This window comes from Chiloscyllium punctatum, chromosome 33 (genome assembly GCF_047496795.1).
Source record: "Chiloscyllium punctatum isolate Juve2018m chromosome 33, sChiPun1.3, whole genome shotgun sequence".
NCBI classification, from domain to species: Eukaryota; Metazoa; Chordata; class Chondrichthyes; order Orectolobiformes; family Hemiscylliidae; genus Chiloscyllium; species Chiloscyllium punctatum.
This window is the reverse complement of record NC_092771.1, coordinates 20081197-20102620: the sequence shown is the minus strand read 5'-3', so window position 1 is coordinate 20102620 and position 21424 is coordinate 20081197.

Sequence of the window (21424 nt, the reverse complement as noted above, 5' to 3'; positions counted from 1 at the left end):
AGTGAAAATTCTGGATGCTGCAGAGAGTTGTAGAGCTGCAGGAGATAAGCGGTGGGTTGAAGGGATTTAAAAATAAGGCTGATACCTTTTACAAATCAGTGAGCATAGTGCTGACCAATTGAACCAAGTCAGGCTGTGGGTAGAAGTTTGAATGGCCTCATATTGACAGAGGGCGGAAAACGAGCAAGTCTCTGTCACCATTTATAACAGTAAAAGCCCAAATGCCTTTTTCCTGGTTTTATCAGCTTGTCTTTCTGCTTTTAATGGTTTCTGTAACACCTCAGGAAACAGCAGCTGCCTGCAACCCTGTTCAGATGTTTCTTGATAGCAGCTTCATGTAAGCTGTAATATAAATGAACAAACAGAGTGTGCTCATAATGTGTGAGAGTCCTCCCACCAGTTATTTTAGTGGAGACATGAATCTGTTTTCTTTTAACCGGGATTGTAATTCTGCAAAAGGACAGATGGAGCTGAGGAATGCTGGCTGTGGCTGTTAGTCTTCATTCTGTTAATGTTGTGAGGCTACGTTGTGTGTCTAGTGCTTAATACCTAAGCAGTGACAGTAGATGACTGAAATGATCTTATAATTAAAAACTTCAGAAACTCACAGCCAAGCGCCAAGCAGCTGGGGCTGAAGAGAACAGTCTTAACTCATTCATAAACTCAGTTGTTGATGACTCTCTCTGCCTCTGCAAGCTTCCACAGTGAAGGATAAAATCTGTACAGGCACTCTGATGTGGTACTACAGGACAGAGACCTGCGTTGTCAGAGGTGTTAAAACAGGGCCCTCTGTATCCATGTGGTAAAGAAAAACTAATTGTTTCTTCCAGTTCTTGGAGTCCCTACAGTGTGGAAGTAGGCTATTTGGCCCATCGAGTCCACATCAGCTCTCTAAAGAGCATCCCACCCAGTCCCTATAACCCTGCATTTCCTAAGGCTAGCCCACCTCGCCTGCATATCCTCTGATACTGTACGGCAATTTAGCATAGCCAATCCACCTAGCCTGCATGTCCCCGGATACGGTACGGCAATTTAGCATGGCCAATCCACCTAGCCTGCATATCTTTGGGAGGACACGCAGAGGAAGCCCACACAGGCACTGTGAGTCCACAGTGCTGACCTTTGGGCTATTGTGTCACCTAATGTTTTCTGGCTAATACTCACACACTTCAACCAACATGATATAGACAGCTTCTCTGGCCATATTTTCCTATCCAGCTTGGGCTGCTACATTCCTGATGACGGGCCTATGCTTTCAGGATCTTCTCAAAGAAGGAAAATGGGGTGGAGAGGTTTAAGAAGGGGGTTTCTGAGCTTGGCAATTCCATCACACTTCACAGATCTGTCCCACTTAAAGCTCTGTGCTGAATTTGGTGGAGATGCTCTGCTTGGGAAACAAAAGACCGCATAGAGCCTTGGAGTAGGCCCAAGACAGACATGTTGGCCTGGAAACATGGTGTGGTAAAGGGACAGGCAACTGGATGCTCAGGGCTTTTTTTAATGGATACGTCAAGTACAAAGACAGTCGCCCCGGCCTGCGTGTTGTCTCCTTAGTGTAGAGGACACCAGCTTGTGAGCAGCAAATGTAGTAGATTGGATTGAGTGAGGTGCAGGTAAACTGCTGCTTCACCTGGAAGCTGTGTCTGGGGTTTTGGATAGTGAAGGAAGGCGGACATAAACAGGCAGGTGTTACATTGTCTGCGTTTGCGTGGGAAGGCACTGTAGGGGTGTTGGGGTTTGCAATATCTGCTTCTGTAGACGTATTACCATGTCCTCTCTCCCCGTTTCCCCCCCATCCCAGTGGGACTGCCCACTCTTTCCAGTCTGGCAGTTAGACAAGCCATTGTTCTACCGTTCCCATATTCCGATCGTTTAACCTGCACCCTTATCAGCAGCTTCTCCCCCCTAGCACTCCACCCCTCAGTATTGTGTAAATACTGCTCCCCCCTTCACACCAGCTCTGATGAAGCCTCACCAAGACTCGAAACGTTAGTTTGCTGTCTCTCCACGGATGCTGCCTGACCCGCTGTGATCTCCAGCATTTGGTGTTTTCAGTACAGATTCCAGCACCTGCAGTACTTTACTCCTCTATAGACAAGCACAGGTGGTCAGGCAGCGTCCGAGGAGCAGGAGCATCAACATTTCAGCCATTCGCCCTTCATCATTCCTGACCCAATGCTGCCTGACCTGCTGTGCTTTTCCACCACCATGCTAATCTAGGCTCTGATTTCCAGCATCTACAGGCCTCACTTTTGCCTTTGATTTCTCTCTGCCGGACCTGCTGAGCTTTTCCAGTATTTTCTGTTTTCGTTTCTGTTATTGTGGATTGATTTTTAGCACAGTCCCTCATTTCCCCCCTACTCTTAGGTGCATTATCACAGTGACTGGGTTGCATTCACACATATCCTCATATTATCACTTATTCAACTTCTCTTCTGTCCTGGGCTTGCTGTCCATTATCTTCTGGTTTACCGACCCCTTTCCTAACTCTCTCTCTGGGCTCCCATCTCCACTGTCCACTCACCTCTCTCCTTCCCCCCCCCCAACTTCTGCATGAACCTCAGAGGAACCTTGATTATCCGGCATTCAATTAATCAATTATTGGATTATCCGACAAGATTGCAAGGTCCCGGCTAAACTATGTTATCCAGCATTGGATTTTCCGGAATTCGATTAACCGAACGAAATGCATCCTGCCCGCGTCCTTCGGATAAACAAGGTTCCTCTGTATCACTTTCTCCAAGCTGCTACCAGTTCTGAGGAAGAGATACTGGACCTCGAAACATGAACTCTGCTTTCTCTCCACTGACCTGCTGAGTTTCTGCACCAAGTTCCGTTTTTGTTGTAGATCTCTAGCATCCACAGTTCTTTGTTTTATTTATCGATATCAAGCGTGTTTGGTTTTATTTGCTACCTGGGAAGAATTTACAAGTTCACTGTCACCATGTTATAAATGCACCTTCCTTGGTCATTGAGTGTATTTAAGACAGAAGTAGATAGGTTGTTGGAGAGAAAGCAAACTCATGTTTCCAGTCTAGACGACTCTTCATCAGAGTCAAAGAGTGTGGTGCTGGAAAAGCACAGCCGGTCATGCAGCATTCGAGGAGCGGGAGAGTCGATGTTTCGGTCATAAGCCCTAAGCTCCTCGGATGCTGCCTGACCTGCTGTGCTTTTCCAGCACCATACTCTCGACTCTGATCTCCAACAGCCCTCACTTTCTCCTGCTATCACGTTCAGTCAATGCCATTGTTCGAACTTTTTTTGATTCTTGAGGGATGCAGAGTTTGGGGAATGATCTACCAGACAGAGGTGGAGGAGGCTCAATACTTCCTTAAGGAGCTTATCTGTGGTTGCATTGTCTGACACATCTGTCAAACCTCTGGTTTAATCCTACAGTCCCTTCACTTCCTTTTCCTATTGTGACCTTTCCTGATGAAGAGCTTATGATCGAAACGTTGACTCTCCTGCTCCTCAGATGCTGCCTGACTGGCTGTGCTTTTGCAAGACCAGACTTTTTGACTCTGATCTCCAGCATCTGCAGTCCTCATTTCCTCCTAAACTCTTCATCAGAGCCAGCGGGACTTGAAACGTTAGCTTGCTCTCTCTCCATGGATGCTGCCTGACCCGCTGTGATCTCCAACATTTGTTGGTTCCAGCTTCTGCATTAATTTGCTCCTGTAGCTGGGTTTTTGATTAGTGAGGGAATTGAGGGTTATGAGGTAGAGGAGAAAGGCAGGAGGATGGGGTTAAGACGCATAAGTAGCCATGACTGAATAGCGGAGCAGACTCAATGGGCTGAATGGCCTAATTCTGCTCCTGTATCTTATGGTCAAATCTGGAGTGGACGCAAACCGAAACTAAGCCTCCTGTTGGAGGCAGTGGTAGGACCCATCACACCTCCAGAACTCACCCATAAGTGTACCTTAACAGAGTATGTACATCAATAATCAATCAAACCTATCAAAAAACACATCGAGTTAGACTCCATCTACCACCCCCTGAGAAAAGGAACAGGAAGTGACTTCACCACTGGAAATGACATCACCGACCCAAAGAAACCCAAACATATCAATAGAAAGCAGGAATTTTCAGCATTGCTTCACCTGAGGCCCACTGAAGATGTTACCTAGTAAGGTAACAAAATGTCTGGAAATGAACCTTTCAGCTCAACGAGCAAACCTACATCCAAAAACAATCACCTCCCATTCCCAATAATGTTACTGGGAGTAACTTTTTATCCTGACTGGTGGAATACTGTTATCACCACTTTAAGTCTGTGAGAAAGTGAGTCATTGTCAATACTGCCTGAAGGTGACTTGAATTTCACTTTCTAGTTATCACTGAGACTATCAACTGACTGAAGATTAGTCCCTAGGCCTTTACGCTAATAGCTATTGGCTTAAAGAACAGTCTGGCACCTTGTGTATTGATTCATACAGTAGAGAGCTGGCTGAGTTTTCAATTCATCGAGGAATGGTGGATGTAATTTGCAGTCGAGAAAATGTAAACAGGGTGAGAGCAGACTGAGATCAGCAGAAGAGCAAGATCACTACAACAGCCTGCATTGACGTAGCATCGGTTCCAGGAAGGTTTTTACAGCCAAACAAGATGTTGCAACGAGGAGGTTTTAGAACAGGAGAAGAAGCTAAAGGTTTTTCTTTCAATGTTCAGTCGTGGAACGTGGGTCTTGTTGGTTGGGAAAGTCCAATCTTTAATTGCCCTGGACGAGGTTATGGTGAGCTGCCTTCTTGTACTGCTGTTAGGTGCTGGGGGTTGACTGGAATTTCACTCAAAACACCGTTGGAGAAAGAGTTTGAAGAGGAGCTTCTAAGAAGAAAGGGTGGTTGAGAGGTTTGCACAGGGAATTTCAGAGCTTAGAGATAGCTGAGTAAGTAGCAGGAAAAGATCGAATAGAATCATAGATGTATACTGTATTGGAACAGACCCTTTGGGTCAACTTATCCATGCCGACCAGATACCTGAAATTACTTTAGACCTATTTGCCAGAATTTGGTTCACATCCCTCTAACCCCTTCCTATACATATACCCATCCAGATGTCTGTTAAATGTTGTAATTGTACCAGCCTCCACCACTTCCTCAGGCAGCTCATTCCATACACGCACCACCCCCTGCATGAAAAGGTTGCCCCTTAGGACCCTTTGAAATCTTTCCCCTCTCACCTTAAGCCTAGTCCCTCTAATTTCCCCTACCCTGTGGAAAAGACCTTGTCTATTTACCCTTTCATGCCCCTCATGATTTTATAAACCTCTATAAGGTCACCCCTCCACCTCCAATGCTCCAGGGAAAACAGGCCCAGCCCAATCAGCTTCTCCCTGTAGCTCAAATCCTCCAACTCTGGCAGCATCCTTGTAAATCATTTCTGAACAATGGCTCAGTGGTTAGCACTGTTGCCTCACAGTACCAGGGACCCGGGTTCGATTCTAGCCTTGGGCGACTGTCTGTGTGGAGTTTGCACATTCTCCCTGTGTCTGTGTAGGTTTCCTCCCACAGTCCAAAGATGTGCAGGTTAGGTGAATTGGCCATGCTAAATTGCCCGTAGTGTTCAGAGATGTGTAGGTTACGTGCATTAATCAGGGGTAAATATAGGAGAATAGTGTAGGGGAATGGGTCTGGATGGGTTACTCTTTGAATGGTTGGTGTGGACTTGTTGGACCGAAGGGCCTGTTTCCACACCATAGGGATTTGATTAACCCTTTCAAGTTTAACAACATCCTTCCTGTAGTAGGGAGACCAGAATTGATTGCAGTATTCCAGACGTTGCCTCACCAATAATTTGTACAGATGCTACGTGACCTCCCAATTCCTACACTCAATGCATTGACCAACAGATACTCAATTCCATCCAAAAGTAAATTTGGTAAGGTCACTGCTGCGCAATTGTGCTCCTTGGTTCTCCCAGACTAGGAAAACACTCGGCTGTGGGGCCCATGGGATTCCCCATCCAGCACATATTGAGAATTAGTGGTTGGAAGCAGTGACCTCTATCCTTTCCATGTCTCCCTTCCTATTAGTATGGGATCCCAAATTTTGATTTGATTTATTATTGTCACATGTACCTAGATACAGTGAAAAATTTTGTTTTGCATGCAGTACAGGCAGATCATACCATACAAAGATCATAGGGTGACAGAAAAAAGCTAGGAATACAATGTTATGGCTGCAGAGAAGGTGCACAATGAAATAGGTCAACATTAGATTTAAAATTTGAGAGGTCCTTTTAGAAGTCTAATACCAGAAAGGAAGAAGCTGTTCTTGAATCTGTTGGTTTGTGTATTTAAGCTATTGTATCTTCTGCCCGATGGAAGAGGTTGGGAGAGATTATAACCGGGGTGGGAGGGGTCTTTGATGATGTTGGCTGCCTTCCCGAGACAGTGGGAAGTGTACAAAAACAATAATTGCCGGAAAAGCTCAGTAGGTCCATCAGCATTGGTGCAGTGAAGTCAGAGTTAACATTTCAGGTTGAGTGACTCTTGCTCAGAACTGCAAGAAGTGTAGGCGGAGTCAATGGATGGAAGGTTGGTTTGGGTGATGGACTAGGCTGTGTTCACAACTCTCTGGAGTTTCTTACAGCCCTGAAGCCCACTCGGGCTCTCAACTGTTTATCACATCTTCTTTGTGGATAAAACATGAAGCTGGTTAAAAGCACAGCAGGTTAGGGCAGCATCAGAGGAGAAGGGGAGTCGATGTTTCAGGTCGGAACCTTTCATCAGAACCTTCATGAATCCTCCAACTCTGACCTGAAACATTGACTTCCTTTTTCCTCTGATGCTGCCTGACCTGCTGTGCTTTGTCCAGCTCCACTCTTTATCCTCTCTGACTCTCCAGCATCCACAGTCCTCATGGGGAAAAAAAAATCCTATGCAAAGGACTGCAAAAAACACTACATAGGACAAACAGGAAGACAGCTAACGATCCGCATCCATGAACACCAACTAGCCACGAAACGACATGACCAGCTTATCCTTAGTAGCCACACACGCAGATGACGAGCAACATGAGTTTGACTGGGACAACACTACTATTATAGGGCAAGCCAAACAGAGAACAGCCAGGGAATTCCTAGAGGCATGGCACTCATCCACAGATTCAATCAATAAGCACATCAACCTGGACCCAATATACCGACCACTGTAACGGACAGCTGGAACTGACAACTGGAAGCGGCAGATACAAACCACTACAAATGCCGGAGGAAAGATCACAGAAGCGCTTCACAGGAGGCTCCCGAGCACTGAGGATGTCACCTAGACAGGGGACGAAACGTCTGCAACACAAATTCCCAGCTCGGTGAACAGAACCACAACAACGAGCACCCGAGCTACAAATCTTCTCACAAACTTTGAAGAGGTCATGGGTTTGGAGGGTGCTCTTGGTGGGTTGCTGCAGTGCATCCTGCAGATGGTACACACTGCTGCATCTGTGGTGATGGGATGGGAGTGAATGTTGCAATTGGTGAATGGATTGCTAATCGAGCAGGCTGCTTTGTTCTGGTTGAAATTTGGACTAAAGAGGACATGGAGAGGTTGAAAAGGGAATTCCTGAGCTTAGGCAGCTGGGCTGTAATTGACAATGGGGGACTGAATAAATTTGGGGAGACTGAAGAGACTGGAGTTAAGTCAGTGAAAACGTCTCAGAGGGCCATAACGACTGGAGATACTTACAGAGAAGCGAGAGGCTAAAATCATAGAGAAACTTATGGTTTAAAAATTGCGGTAAGGAGAGTCCTTACTGGTAACCTCAGCTGGTGCATCAGATGATAAGATCTAGGAGGGGGATTAGGCCATTCGGCCCATCAAGTCTGCTCCACCATTCAATCATGGCTGATATGCTTCACAACCCTATTCTCCCCATAATCCTTAATTCCTGGTGCAGGAATTAAGCTCACACAGATGGTATCACTCTGCAATGCAAACTAGCCATCCAGTCAACTGAGCCAACCAACTCCCACTTTGGGTTATCATACTGCATTGTACAGCAAAAGATGGTCCTGGATTGGGTTTTGAGTTTGTAGGCTGACTGTGGCTAATGTTGCAAACACTCACCTGAGTGTGTATACCTCCATGCTCTAGCTGCTGATAGTAATAAAGTAAGGTTAGAGCACGTGGATAAAAGGCAGTTTTGAAAATGGGAAAGTGTGATAAAATCTGAGTTCAGCTGCCCCAGAGGTATGTCAGAACACGTTGATTACTTTTTATACAAAAGCGATTTTCTATCAGCTGGGGTTGGGTCTGTGGAAGGGAACTTAATCTGCCTTTGTCATGTTGTAAATAAACCACCTTGGAAACAGTTTATTGCCTGCTTTATCCTTTTCCAGACTGATCTTTTACTGGATGAACAATTGTAAAATCATACTATCCAATGGTCCCTTCCCCTTCAGACTGAGGGGTAAAAGCTACCCGAATGGCTAACATTTCAATCTGTTAACGCCGTACTGAAGTTTCACGAGCCTGGAAATCACTAAACTCTGCTGTGACCATCTTGCAGTGTCAAATAGACTTCAAGAATCTTCATAGAGCCATAGAGTTATACAGCACAGAAACAGACCCTTTGGTTCAACCAGTCTGTGTCGAACATAATGGAGGAAGAGAAAGTGAGGACTGCAGATGCTAGAGATCAGAGTCGAAGAGCGTGGAGTTGGAAGAGCACAGCCAATCAGGCAGATTCCGAGGAGCAGGAGAGTCTATGTTTCGAACATAAGCTCTTCATCAGGAATGAAGGGCTGATGAAGAGCATATGGCCGAAACGTCCATTCTCCTGCTCCTCAGATGCTGCCTGACCTGCTGTGCTTTTCCAGCACCACAATCTTCATCTTCGTGCCAAACATAATCCTAAACTAAACTCGTCCCTCCAAACCTTTCCTATTCATGTACTGATCCAAATGTCTTTTAAATGTTGTAATTGTATCAGACTGACTTGCTTCAGAAAGATAAAACTCACACAACACCAGGTTATAGTCCAACAGCTTTATTTGGAAGTACAAGATTTCGGAGCACTGCTCCTTTGTTGGGTAACTAGTGAGGCAGGATCATAGGACACAGAAGTTATAGCAAAAGATCAAGGTGTCATATAACTGATGCATATTGAACAAACCTGGACTTGCTGTTAGAATGGGTTGCAGGTTTTGATTAATTTCTATATAAATCCCAGAACTTCTTTCAGGTCGCAGTCCCAAGATAACCGAAGGTTTTATAAAAAGGGTGACAGCTCCACTCAGACGATGCATTAAAGGTGTGAGATTAGAGTCCGTCTGTATCCCCTTTGAGTCAGACAGGTTCCATTTCCAAAGTGAGAATTTATAAAATGTGATGTGGACTGACTGCCTACAGAATGTGTGCTTTTTGAACAAAATAGAATGCATCTGCAAATGCACATTCACCCCATGGACGTGTATGTGTATGTATTGGGCACCTTTAATGCATCGTCTGAGCTAAGCTGTCACCTTTTTTATAAAACCTTAAGTTATCTCGGGACTGTGACTCAAAAGAAGTTTTGGGATTTACATATAAATGAATCAAAACCTGCAACCCATTCTAAGTAATTAAAGACTTAACAACAATCTAGGATAGTTCAATACATTGCATCAGTTGTCTGACATTTTGATGTTTTACTATAGATTCTGTGTCCTACAATCCTGCCCCACTAGCTACCTGATGAAGGAGCAGCGCTTTGAAAGCTAGTGCTTCCAAATAAACCTATCAGACTGTAACCTGGTGTTGTGCGATTTTTAAGTTGGTCCACCCCAGTCCAACACCAGCTCCTCCACATCGTTGCTTCAGAAAGGCATTGAAGAACAAAGATCGGTGCTGACTGGAAAGACTCCACAACATGTGTCACCCTTTCCCATCGTTTTCACCTTATCCCACTCCTATTAACCACTCAAATGTCCCACTTGAGTGAACCTCTAATGAATCTATCTTGGATACACTATTGCAACCTGTGCCTTTAACTACTGACGTTGGACTATACTTGGAGTACGGTGCATAGCTCTGGACTCTAGATTGAATATGGTGTAGAGAAGGGAAAAGGGGCAAGATATGTGGGCAGCACAGCGGCTCAGAGGTTAGCTCTGCTGCCTCACTGCTTCAGGGACTCGGGTTTTATTTCAGTCTCAGGTGTCTGTGTGAAGTTTGCACAGTCTCCCCTAACCCCCAGTCTTAGAGTCATAAAAATGTACAGCATGGAAACAGACCCTTCAGTCCAACCTGTTCATGCTGACCAGATATCCCAACCCAATCTAGTCCCACCTGGCAGCACCCGGCCCATATCCCTCCAAACCCCTCTCACAGTCCAAAGATGCGCAGGCTAGGTGGATTGGCCATGAGAAATATAGGGTCACAGGAATAAGATGGGGGCACGGTAGGTCGTGAGGGATGCTCTTCAGTGCTTTGGTGTGGGCTCATCAGGCCGAAAGGCCTCCTTTCACACTGTAGGGATTCTATGAATTAAACAAACTAGGATTGTACTCCCTGGGATTCAGAAGGTTATGGAGTGCTGTGAATATTTCAAAGGGATAGGTCGTGAGAAACTGTTGCTACAAGTTGTGGGAGTTTAAGACTCAGGAGCATAGTCTAAATAATAAAGTCAGACCTTCAGGAGTGAAATTAGGAAATGTTTCTTTATACAAGGGCTCATCGAAGTGTGAAACACTCTTACACAAATGACAACTGAGACTAAGTCAATTGTTAGTTTTAAATCTAAACTTGATGGAATTTTTTTAAAGATGTTAAAGAACGTAAGACAAAACAGTGATGTGGCATAAGGTGACAGGTCAACCATGACCTCATCAAACGGCAGAACAGACCCAAGGGGCCGAAAGGTCACCTTCCGTTTCCTGCATTTTTGTTGCATTCTGACACTTAAATTCTCCAGTTCTTTCAGACCCTCTCCTCTTCCTTTTTCTGATCACATTGTGTTGGATGTAATTTAGCAAATCATTTCTTATTAATGGAATAATTTTTCACTTCAAAGTTCATTAAATCACTACTTGAAGCATCTTAATTTATTAAGCATCTTTCTTTTCCTTGACTTAAAATATTAACTATATTATTCAGGTCTGTTTATTGAAATATTTATTAATTTCATATTGTCGTTACAATATGTGTTCTAATTTAGAAATGTTCAGTCTGCAACCTTCTTTTTGAAGTCCTATACATAAATGGTCAAATTTCCATCAAACAGCCTGCTCATGTTGAGGTCTATAATCCCATTCAGTGAATTCCGTTTGAAGTGACTGAATTAATGAACGTCACGAGGACCTGATCAAATTCTTGGAGATTATGACGCTGATGGACGTGAAGAAAATTATTTTCCTTGTGGGGAATCCAAAACTAGGGGCTGTAAATTTAAGAGCTAATAAATACAATAAGGGATCCAGGGGGAAAAAAAAATACAGGGTGTATGAGAGTGTGGAAACCAGGAAAGGGAAAAGGAACAGGAAGGTGAGATATGGGGCAAAAAACATTTGCCAGAGTTCACAATAGAAAATGTTGCAGATGCTGGAATTCTGTTCCTATAATTTTTTTCTCTTCCCCCACCCCCATTTTCTCAGACCCTGTTCAAAACGTCATCTTCAGCCAAGTTTTTAGTCAGTTCTCTGGATGTTTCCTTCTTTGGTTCAGTGTAAGGTTATGCTACTGTCATACTGTCAGTGTCTTACATAAGTATAACAGCTTTTGTTTATGGTAATGTGTATGTGAATGCTTCTTAGAAATCAGAACTGCAGTATGAAACTGGATGCCATTCTGCTCACTGACATCACTCAGAAAACTTTGTTTTAATCAGCACCTTAATTAACCAGCACTCTCAATACACCAGTAAAAATGAGGCCTCTGAAATACTGCAACGCTATTGTATTATCACAATGTCGGAGTAGTCAGCTGAGGGGTGCGTCAGACAGCTCTCTGCCGGTAACTTTTATTTCAGACAAATAAAGTGTAACAGTGGTGTGTATACCTCCCCCTGCACTACATAAGGCTGACAGTGTGTGTGATTTTACATTGATTAGATGTGAACGGCCCTCTTGATCAACTGGAATATTAGATCAGGTGCTGCTCCTGGAATTTCCAGTTAATAAAACGTTTGCTGTATGTACAGTGAAATAATTAGAATTAGAATCCCTACAGTGTGGAAACAGGCCCTTCAGCCCAACAAGTCCATACTGACCCTCTGAAGAGTAACCCACCCAGACCCCTACGCTATATTTACCCTGGCTAATGCACCTAACCTACTCATCCCTGAACACTATGGGCAATCTAGCACGGCCAATTCACCTTAACCTGCGCATCTTTGGACTGTGGGAGGAAACCAAAGGAAACCCACACAGACACAGGGAGAATGTGCAAACTCCACACAGACAGTCACCCGAGACTGGAATCAAACCCGGGTCCCTGGTGCTGTGAGGCAGCAGTGCTAACCACTGAGCCACCATGCCGGCCAAAAGTATTAGCTCACAAGCAGTAAATAAAACTCTGGCGATGATGTTACATTGATCTAGGATCTCTTTCATCCTTTTGCAATACTGCGTGCAATTCTGGTCTCCTTCCTTCAATGTCAGTGTTCACATTGGAAAAGGGCGATGTTAGTGAGAATATGGAGATACAGGCTACAAGGTTAGATGGGATTGAAGTTGACAAAGAGGAGGTTTTAGCAATTTTGGAACATCTGAAAATAGATAAGACCCCTGGGCTGGATGGAATTTATCCTTGGATTCTATAGGAAGCCAGGGAGGCGATTGCAGAGTCTTTGGCTTTGATCTTTATGTTTACCTTGAGAGAATCCTGGACTTCTGACTTCTGAATTTTCTCCCCATTTAGAAAATAGTCCATGCCTCTATGCTTCAGGTCCTTCATCTAGATTGTTAATGTATAAAGTTAAAAGTTGTGGTCCCAACACTGAGCCTTCTGGAATGTCTGAAAGTATTGTGCTTCTCCTATATGAAACGTCTGTCTGGGTCACAGTGTCAAATTCCTGGAGTATAGATTTGAACAACAAGCTCACAACTCCAAGCAAGGTGCCATTCAGCCTGACATTAGTTATGGACAGGTTCCTTTGAAGTAGTTTGAGATAGAATACATTACAATATGAGTAAAAGATGAAACAGCAAAAAGAGCAATATTGCTTAAAGGAGAATTAAGAAAAAACATTGCGACACACAAGGTAGAAAGAGTTCATAATAAAATCAGAAAATATTAGCAATATTCATAACTGGATCATCTATGGAGATCAAAAAATTGATTTGTAGAATGGCTACAGCTCAGAGGAGACCATTGGGCCCATTTTGTTGGTGCTAGCCCTCTGTGAGAGCAAAACTCACCTTGTCCCACCCCCAAATATAAACAGCGTTGGAGGAACTCAGCACATCTTTGGAGAAACATTAACCCTGTTTCTCTCTCCAAAGATGCTGCCAGACCTGCTGAGCTACTCCAAGAATTTCTGTTCTGAGTCCAGATTTCCAGCGTCTGCAGCCCTTGCCCTTCATTTGAGTAGCCTCACTTGCCCCTCTTGCTTTCTTCATTGCCCTGCAGATCTTTTCTCTGTTGAATTCTCTTTGGAAGGCTATGAGAAGAGATTATGACAGTGGAGGCTGCAGCTGTAATGTGGGGAGGAGGGTAAGTCTGTGTTTTAAATTCAGAGAGAGGAAGCTAAAATTCTCAGCCCCTATCCAACATGTTGGGAATAGAGGTGGAAAAAGGATGAGCTGGAGGCTTGAAAACATTTGTTTCAGCCGGTATGTTGGTATTGGGATCCATCCCCCTCTTGGAAATCTTGGAGAAAACAAGTACGGGACCTGGGAAGGCTATCCATACCCATGAAAGAGGCTATTAGGCCTCATATGTTTAAGAAGTTGATTGGAAACCTACTGGGAATTCTCAGTTTCCCTAAGCAACAGAACACCAACCAGGTTGGGGAAGGGAACAGAACAACAACAATCGAGAGGCCTCCCATCTTGTCGATGCTCCATCTACTCACTCACTGATATTGTACTGTACCCAAGTGTTCAGAGCTCGAAGGGTTCTGATTGGTCCATGTTCCTGAACAGCTCAGTGTTTAACAGGGACAGGGAGAGGCTGAATTGGCGGGGGCTATTTTCCCTGAAGCATAGGAAGATGAGGAGTGACCTTACAGAGGTTTATAAAACATGAGGAGTATGATTGGGGGGGGGGAATAGCCAAGGTCCTTGTCTCAGGTATGGAGAGCCCAAAACTAGAGGGCATAGGTTTAGGGTGAGAGGGGAAAGATAGAAAAGGGACCTAAGGGGAAACTTTTTCACAGAGACGGTGGTGCGTGTATGGAATGAGCTGCCAGAGGAAGTGGTGGAGGCTGGTACAATTACAACATTTAAAAGGCATCTGGATGGGTATATGAATAGGAAGGGTTTAGAGGGATATGAGCCAAATGCTGACAAGTGGTTCCAGATTAATGTAGGATATCTGGTCAACATGGGCAGCTTGGACTGCAGAGTCTGTTTCTGTGCCATACATCTTTATGGTTCTATGACTGTATGAGTGGGAGATGACAATTGCGGAAAGGTTGCTGGAGGCCCATTAGTATATCACGAACTTTACTTGCAGCTGGACAGGCAAAGCCGCAAGACAAAGTGAAGCAATGAATTGACCATCTTGAAAATGGCTGAGAGATCAAAGGCCAAAACGAGAGATGATGTGTTAAGGCTGCATTCATAAAGGATATTGTTCATGAATTTGCCTGGTGAAAAAGCAGGGGCAGGGCCTGAGTGTAGTAACAGAACACAGAACAGTACAGCACCGTACAGCCCTTCGGCCCTCAATATTGTGCCGACCTTTTATCCTTCTCTAACATCAAACTAACCTACATACCCTTCATTGTACTAACTTCCATGTGCCTATACAAGAGTTGCTTACATGTCCCTAATGTATCTGACTCTACTATCACTGCTGGCAGTGTCCGCACACCCACCAGTCTCCATGTAAAGAACTGATCTCTGACATCTCCCCTAAACCTTCCTCCAGTCACCTTAAAATTATGCCCCCTAGTGATAGCCTTTTCCACCCTGTGAAAAAGTCTTTGATTATCCTCCACTCTATCTATGCCTCTCATCATCTTGTACATCTCTATCAAGTCACCTCTCATCCTCCTTTATTCCAATGAGAAAAGCCCTAGCTCCTGCAACCATTTTTCATAAGACATGCCCTCCCGTCCAGGCAGCATCCTGGTAAATCTCCTCTGCACCCTCTCGAAAGTTTCTACACCATTCCTATAATGAGGCGACCAGAACTGTGCACAATATTCCAAATGTGATCTAACCAGAGCTTTATAGAGCTGCAGCATCACCTTGCGGCTCTTAAACTCAATCCCCCTGCTACTGAAAGCCGACACACCATATGCCTTCTTGACAACCTAGTCAACTTGGTTGGCAACTTTGAGGGGTCTATGGACGTGGACCCCAAGATCCCTCTCTTCCTCCACACTGCCAAGAATGCCGCCTTTAACCCTGTAATCTGCATTCAAAGTTGACCATCCAAAATTATTTACTTCATATTTTTCCAAGTTGAACTCCACCTGCCACTTCTCAGCCCAGCTCTGCATCCTGTCAATGTCCTGTTGCAACCTACATTAGAATAAACATCACCTTTTCCTGTCAGCTGTGAACTCCAAACATTAACTCTATCTTCTCTCTCCACAAAGGCTGCCAAACCTGAACTTCTGCAACAATTTCTTGTTTTTTGTTTCTATTGTTTCCAGGCTAGCAGAATGGGCAGACACATAACAGACAGAATTTGGTACAGAGAAATGTGACATGATACATTCTGGCTCTAAGGGGCAAATGTCTTCATACAGAGGGTGGGGCGTGTATGGAATGAGCTGCCAGAGGAAGTGGTGGAGGCTGGTACAATTACAACATTTAAAAGGCATCTGGATGGGTATATTAATAGGAAGGGTTTAGAGGGATGTGGGCCAAGTGCTGGCAAATGGAATTGGATTAATATAGAATATGTGGTCGGCATGGACAAGTTGGACCAAAGGGTCTGTTTCCATGCTGTATATTTATAGAACATAGAACATAGAAGAATACAGCGCAGTACAGGCCCTTCGGCCCTCGATGTTGCGCCGATCAAAGCCCACCTAACCTACACTAACCCACTATCCTCCATATACCTATCCAATGCCCGCTTAAATACCCATAAAGAGGGAGAGTCCACTACTGCTACTGGCAGGGCATTCCATGAACTTACGACTCGCTGAGTGAAGAACCTACCCCTAACATCAGTCCTATATCTACCCCCCCTTAATTTAAAGCTATGCCCCCTTGTAATAGCTGACCCCATACGTGGAAAAAGGTTCTCACTGTCAACCCTATCTAACCCCCTAATCATCTTGTACACATTTCTATAAATCTGTGGCTGAAAGGATGCAATGGGGCAAAATAAACTTAATGGCACAATTATATAGAGTTGTGCAATGACAAAAGGTACTGATGTCTGAAGCCCATATTGAAAATCGTATGGGATCTTATGCTCTGATCCATTGAGTCTAAAGGCAGAGAAAGTAAGGCTAAAGTTTTAAAAAGATCTGGTTGCGCCCCTTTGTGTCCAATTCTGGTCACTATACTTTAGGAATGATTTGGAGATGCCGGTGGTGGACTGGGATGGACAAAGTTAAAAATCACACAACACCAAGTTAAGGTCCAACAGGTTCAACCACCTGATGAAGAAGCAGCACTCCGAAAGCTAGTGCTTCCAATTAAACCTGTTGGACTATAACCTGGTGTTGTGTGATTTATACTTTAGGAAGGATTTGATGGGCCTTGAGAAGTTGCAGAGGAGATTTCCCAGAATGCTTCCAAGGTTAAATGGTTTTGATTTGATTTGATTTCCTAAGGTTCAGTGAAAAGCTTTGTTCTGCATGTGGTACAGACAGATCATACCACACAAAGTGCATTAGGGTAATAGAACAGAGCGAGGAATACAGTGTTCCAGCTGCAGAGAAGGTACACAATGAGCAAGATCAACAGTAATTTTAAAATTTGAGAGATCCATTCAGACGTTTAATAACAGCAGGGAAAAAGTTGTTCCTGAATCTGTTGGTCTGTGTGTTCAGCCGTTTTTATCTTCTCACCAATGGAAAAGGTTGGGAGAGATTATAACCGGGGTGGGAGGGGGCTTTGATGATGTTGGCTGCCTTCCTGAGGCAGTGGGAAGTGTAGATGGAGCCAATGGATGGAAGGTTGGTTTGTGTGATGGACTGGGCTGTGTTCACAAGGTTCAAGGTTATTTGGAGAATCTGAGGTTGTTCTCATTGGAGCAAAGGAGATTGAAGGGAGATTCAATGGCGACCATCGAAATCATTGTAGGCTTATGTAAAATGAACAGGGGGAATAAGAACCCATCACCAGATGGAACAGGGAATAGACAGCCACAGATTTACAGTTTTTGGCAGGAGATTTGGAAAGCCTAGAATGTGATGCCTCTGAGGGTGGTGGAAGGGGGAAATGATCAAAGATTTCTAAAGGAAATTGGATGGGACATTGAAGGATGCAAAGTTGTAGGGCCACAGGGTTTGAGTTGAGGAGTGGGTCCAACTGGATTGCTCTGCAGGAAGCTGACATGGACTAAATGGGCTGAATGGCCTTCTCCTCTGCTATAAGTAAGCTCCATGATGGTTTTAGGATGTGTGTGTCTCTAACTGGTTTAACTGTACAAGCAAGGCTGCTTTATTCTGATGGTGTCAAGCTTCTTGAGTGTTGTTGGAGCTGCACCCACCCAGCCAAGTGGGGAGTATTCCATCACACTCCTGACTTCAGCCTTGTTGATGGTGGACAGGCCTTGGAGAGTTAGGAGGCAAGTTACCCATTGCAGGGTTCCTAGCCTTTGACCTGCACTTGCATTATTTTTGGTCCACTTCAATCTCTGGACAAATGATAACTGCCCAAGGTATTGATAGTGGGGCACTCAGTGGTGATAATGCCATTGAACGTCAAAGGGCGATGGTTAGATTCTCCCTTGTTGGAGATGGTCATTGCTTGACATTTGTATAGTTAGTTACCACTTAGCAGCCCAAACCTGGATAGCGCTGCATTTGGGCATGGACTGCTTCAGTGTCTGAGGAGTTAGAAATGGTGCTGAATGTTGAGATATCATCAGCAAACATCCTCACACTGCCCTGGTAGACAGCTACGTTAGAGGATTTGACAGCAAAATTCAATGAGATTGAGTAACTTTGGTTGACTCAACATGCCCAGTCAACATGGGATACCAATCAACAATGTCAAATAAATGGTGATCAAACTGTGCAATGCTGCATTCGGATTGTTACCTTGGCACTACAGGGGCTTAGTGGTTGGCAGTGCTGCTTCACAGCACAAGGGATCCAGGTTCAATGCCACAATCGGGCGACTGCGTAGAGTTTGCATATTCTCCCCATTTCTGCTTTAATTAATAGCAAATGGGAAAAAAACTGCACGTTGGCAGGGATTTGAGTTCAGTCATGTGGGCAACTGGCAAAAAGAACAAAGAGAAAAGCAAGAGAAAAGGGAAAACAATAGCACAGACCAGCTTGCAGCTTGATCTCCAAATGAACGATGTTGTATGTACTTGGTTCTGACTGGCGTAGACTCGATGGGTGCTTTTTCGGTGCTACAGCCATCTTTGACTTTCAGCAAGAAAGTACACCAAGGATGTCAGGGAAATCCAGGGAGAATAAGAGCTAAGAAAACTGCGAAATGGATGATAAATGGTGGTGGGAACTAAAGACCTAGTGATTTCCCAGGTGTGAGCGCCAGATATTGTTCGTGCTGTTAATGAATAATAGCGACAGAGATTGCAAACAATATTATCAAACTCACAGGTTAACGGGTGAAACTGAAGTCTCGGGGTAAAATGGGTGGAGGGCAGAGGAATTACAGATAACTTTGACTGAGGAGAAATCACTGGTGATGGAGTCAGTCCTGGGAATATACCACAGCATCAGCCTTGAATAGGAACAGAGAATCAAGAAACCAGGGACCGTGATTAATTAGCTATTCGTCGAGACAAGGTGGGTGGCCTTGATAAGGTAAAACTAGTCCAGGTTTCTGGTTTGAAACACTGCAGTCTATCTTTAAGAGTACTGGGGGTTTGAGCTCCGGTGATGTGGAACCATTGTACTAGCTTCAATGGATTTTTTCTCCCTGAATGATTAACAAAGGCTACTTTGAGAGGTCGGTTTTATCTGTCTCATTGTTTGGGGTGAGGGAAATTCCAGCCTTGAGCAACCTGATAGCTGCAATATATAATTAGATCACAAGCCAACCATTATAAAGGAAGGGAATACATCAGACTTCAATACATGATTAGCCTCGTCTTTGCTACGACAATGAATTTTATAATTTCACACTTGCAGGGTGGAGATCAGATCACTATGATAACCTTTAGGAGACAGCAGGGCAATAACTTCATGACTTTATCTCAGACTGGGAGTTCCAAATCTTTCTCCATGGTTTCTAATCAAACATGCCAAAGGTCAAGCAACAAAGGTAGGTGCTGTCAGTAATGCAGCTTTGAAATGTTCTTCTCCAGAGGACAATAGTTAGAGACGTAGCATTGCACAGCACGGAAACAGACCCTTTGGTCCAACTCATCCATGCCAACCAGATACCCTAAATTAATCTGGTCCCATTTGCCAACATTTGGTCCATATCCCTCTAAACCCTTCCTATTCAGATACCCATCCAGATGCCTTTTAAATGTTGTGATTGTACCAGCCTCCACCATTTCCTTTGGCAGCTCATTCTATACACGCACCACCCTCTGTGTGAAAATGTTGTCCCTTAGGACCCTTTTGAATCTCTCTAATTTTGGAATCCCCTACCCTGGGAAAAAGACCTTGTCTATTCACCTTATCCAAACTCCTCATGATTTTATAAACTTCTACTAGATCACCCCTCAGCCTCTGATGATCGAGGGAAAACGACACCAGCCTATTCAGCTTCTCCCTGTAGCTCAAACTCTCCAACCCTGGTAACATCCTTGTAAATCTTTTCTGAACCCTTTCAAGTTTCACAACGTTCTTCCTATAGCAGGCAGACCAGAACAGAACGCAATATTCTAAAAGCGACCTAACCAATGTCCTGCACAGCCACAACATGACCTCCTAACTCCTTTATCCAATACTCTGACCAATAAAGGAAAGCATACCAAACACCTTCTTCACTATCCTATTTACCTGCTACTCCACTTTCAGGGGATTATGAACCTGTACCTAAGGTCTCTCTGTCCAGCAACATTCCCCATTTAATGTATAAGTCCTGTCCTGATTTGCCTTGCCAAAATGCAACACCTCACAATAATCTAAATAAAACTCCATCTGCCACTCGTCAGTCCATTGTCCTGTTATGCTCTGGAACAACATTGTGAAAGCAGCTCAGTAAAAGTTACACTGATAAGATTAACACTGTGTTGGAGACTAAATAAGGGTTGACTGGTGTCAAAGCTATTTCCTGATCAACCAGTTCCGAGAGATATTCTTACACGCTTCTAGAATAGGTGGGACTTGAGCCTGGCCCTTCTGGCTGAAAGGTCAGGACATTACCACTGCACCAGAAGAAGGACCTTCAAAATCCTCAGTTGTTATTCCCCTCAAAACTATGTGACACCAATACGGTGGATGGTAGACATAATGTGGACTGGGGTAGACAAAGTCAGAAGTCACATGACACCTGGTTATAGTCCAACAGGTTTATTTGAAATCATAAGCTTTTGCTGTGCTGCTCCTTCATCAGGTGAAATGGAGAGAAGCACACAGGCACAGAGTTTATAGACGGAGAGACCATTGCAACATTATTCCAGGTAATTAAGAGTGTCAAAAGACCATACAAATGGTGTAAGTGGAGTGTCAAGAGGCTGAATACCAAGTCTCTGCAGGTGATCAAGTGTGTCAGACAATGTAAGTAAAGTGTCAACAGCTGCATGGCAAGCGAAGGGATGACCTATAATCTGATAAGTTGAAGCACAGAGATAGTTACAAAAAATTAAAAATAAGGTGATGCTGGAGACAAACCAAATGACTGGAATAAGATGGTAGATATAGGAGTTACATGCCAAGGTTCTAACCAAAGTAACAAGTAATCCAAAACTGTACAAACTAATTAAGGTAGAGAGATCATGACAAGTTATCATGGTGATGCTGTCAAAACAGGATAGTAAGGAAGATCTCACAGATACAGAACTATATGGTGGGGTCACATGAATAGCGACATGAACCCAAGATCATGGTTGAGGCCGTCTTCATGGGTACAGAACTTGGCTGCCATTTTCAGCTCGGCGATTCTGCGTTGTTGCGTATCTCAAAGACCGCCTTGGAGGATACTTACCTGAAGATCAGAGGCTGAATGTCCCTGAACGATGAAGTGTTCCCCGACCAGGAGGGAACATCTATGTCTGAGCGAT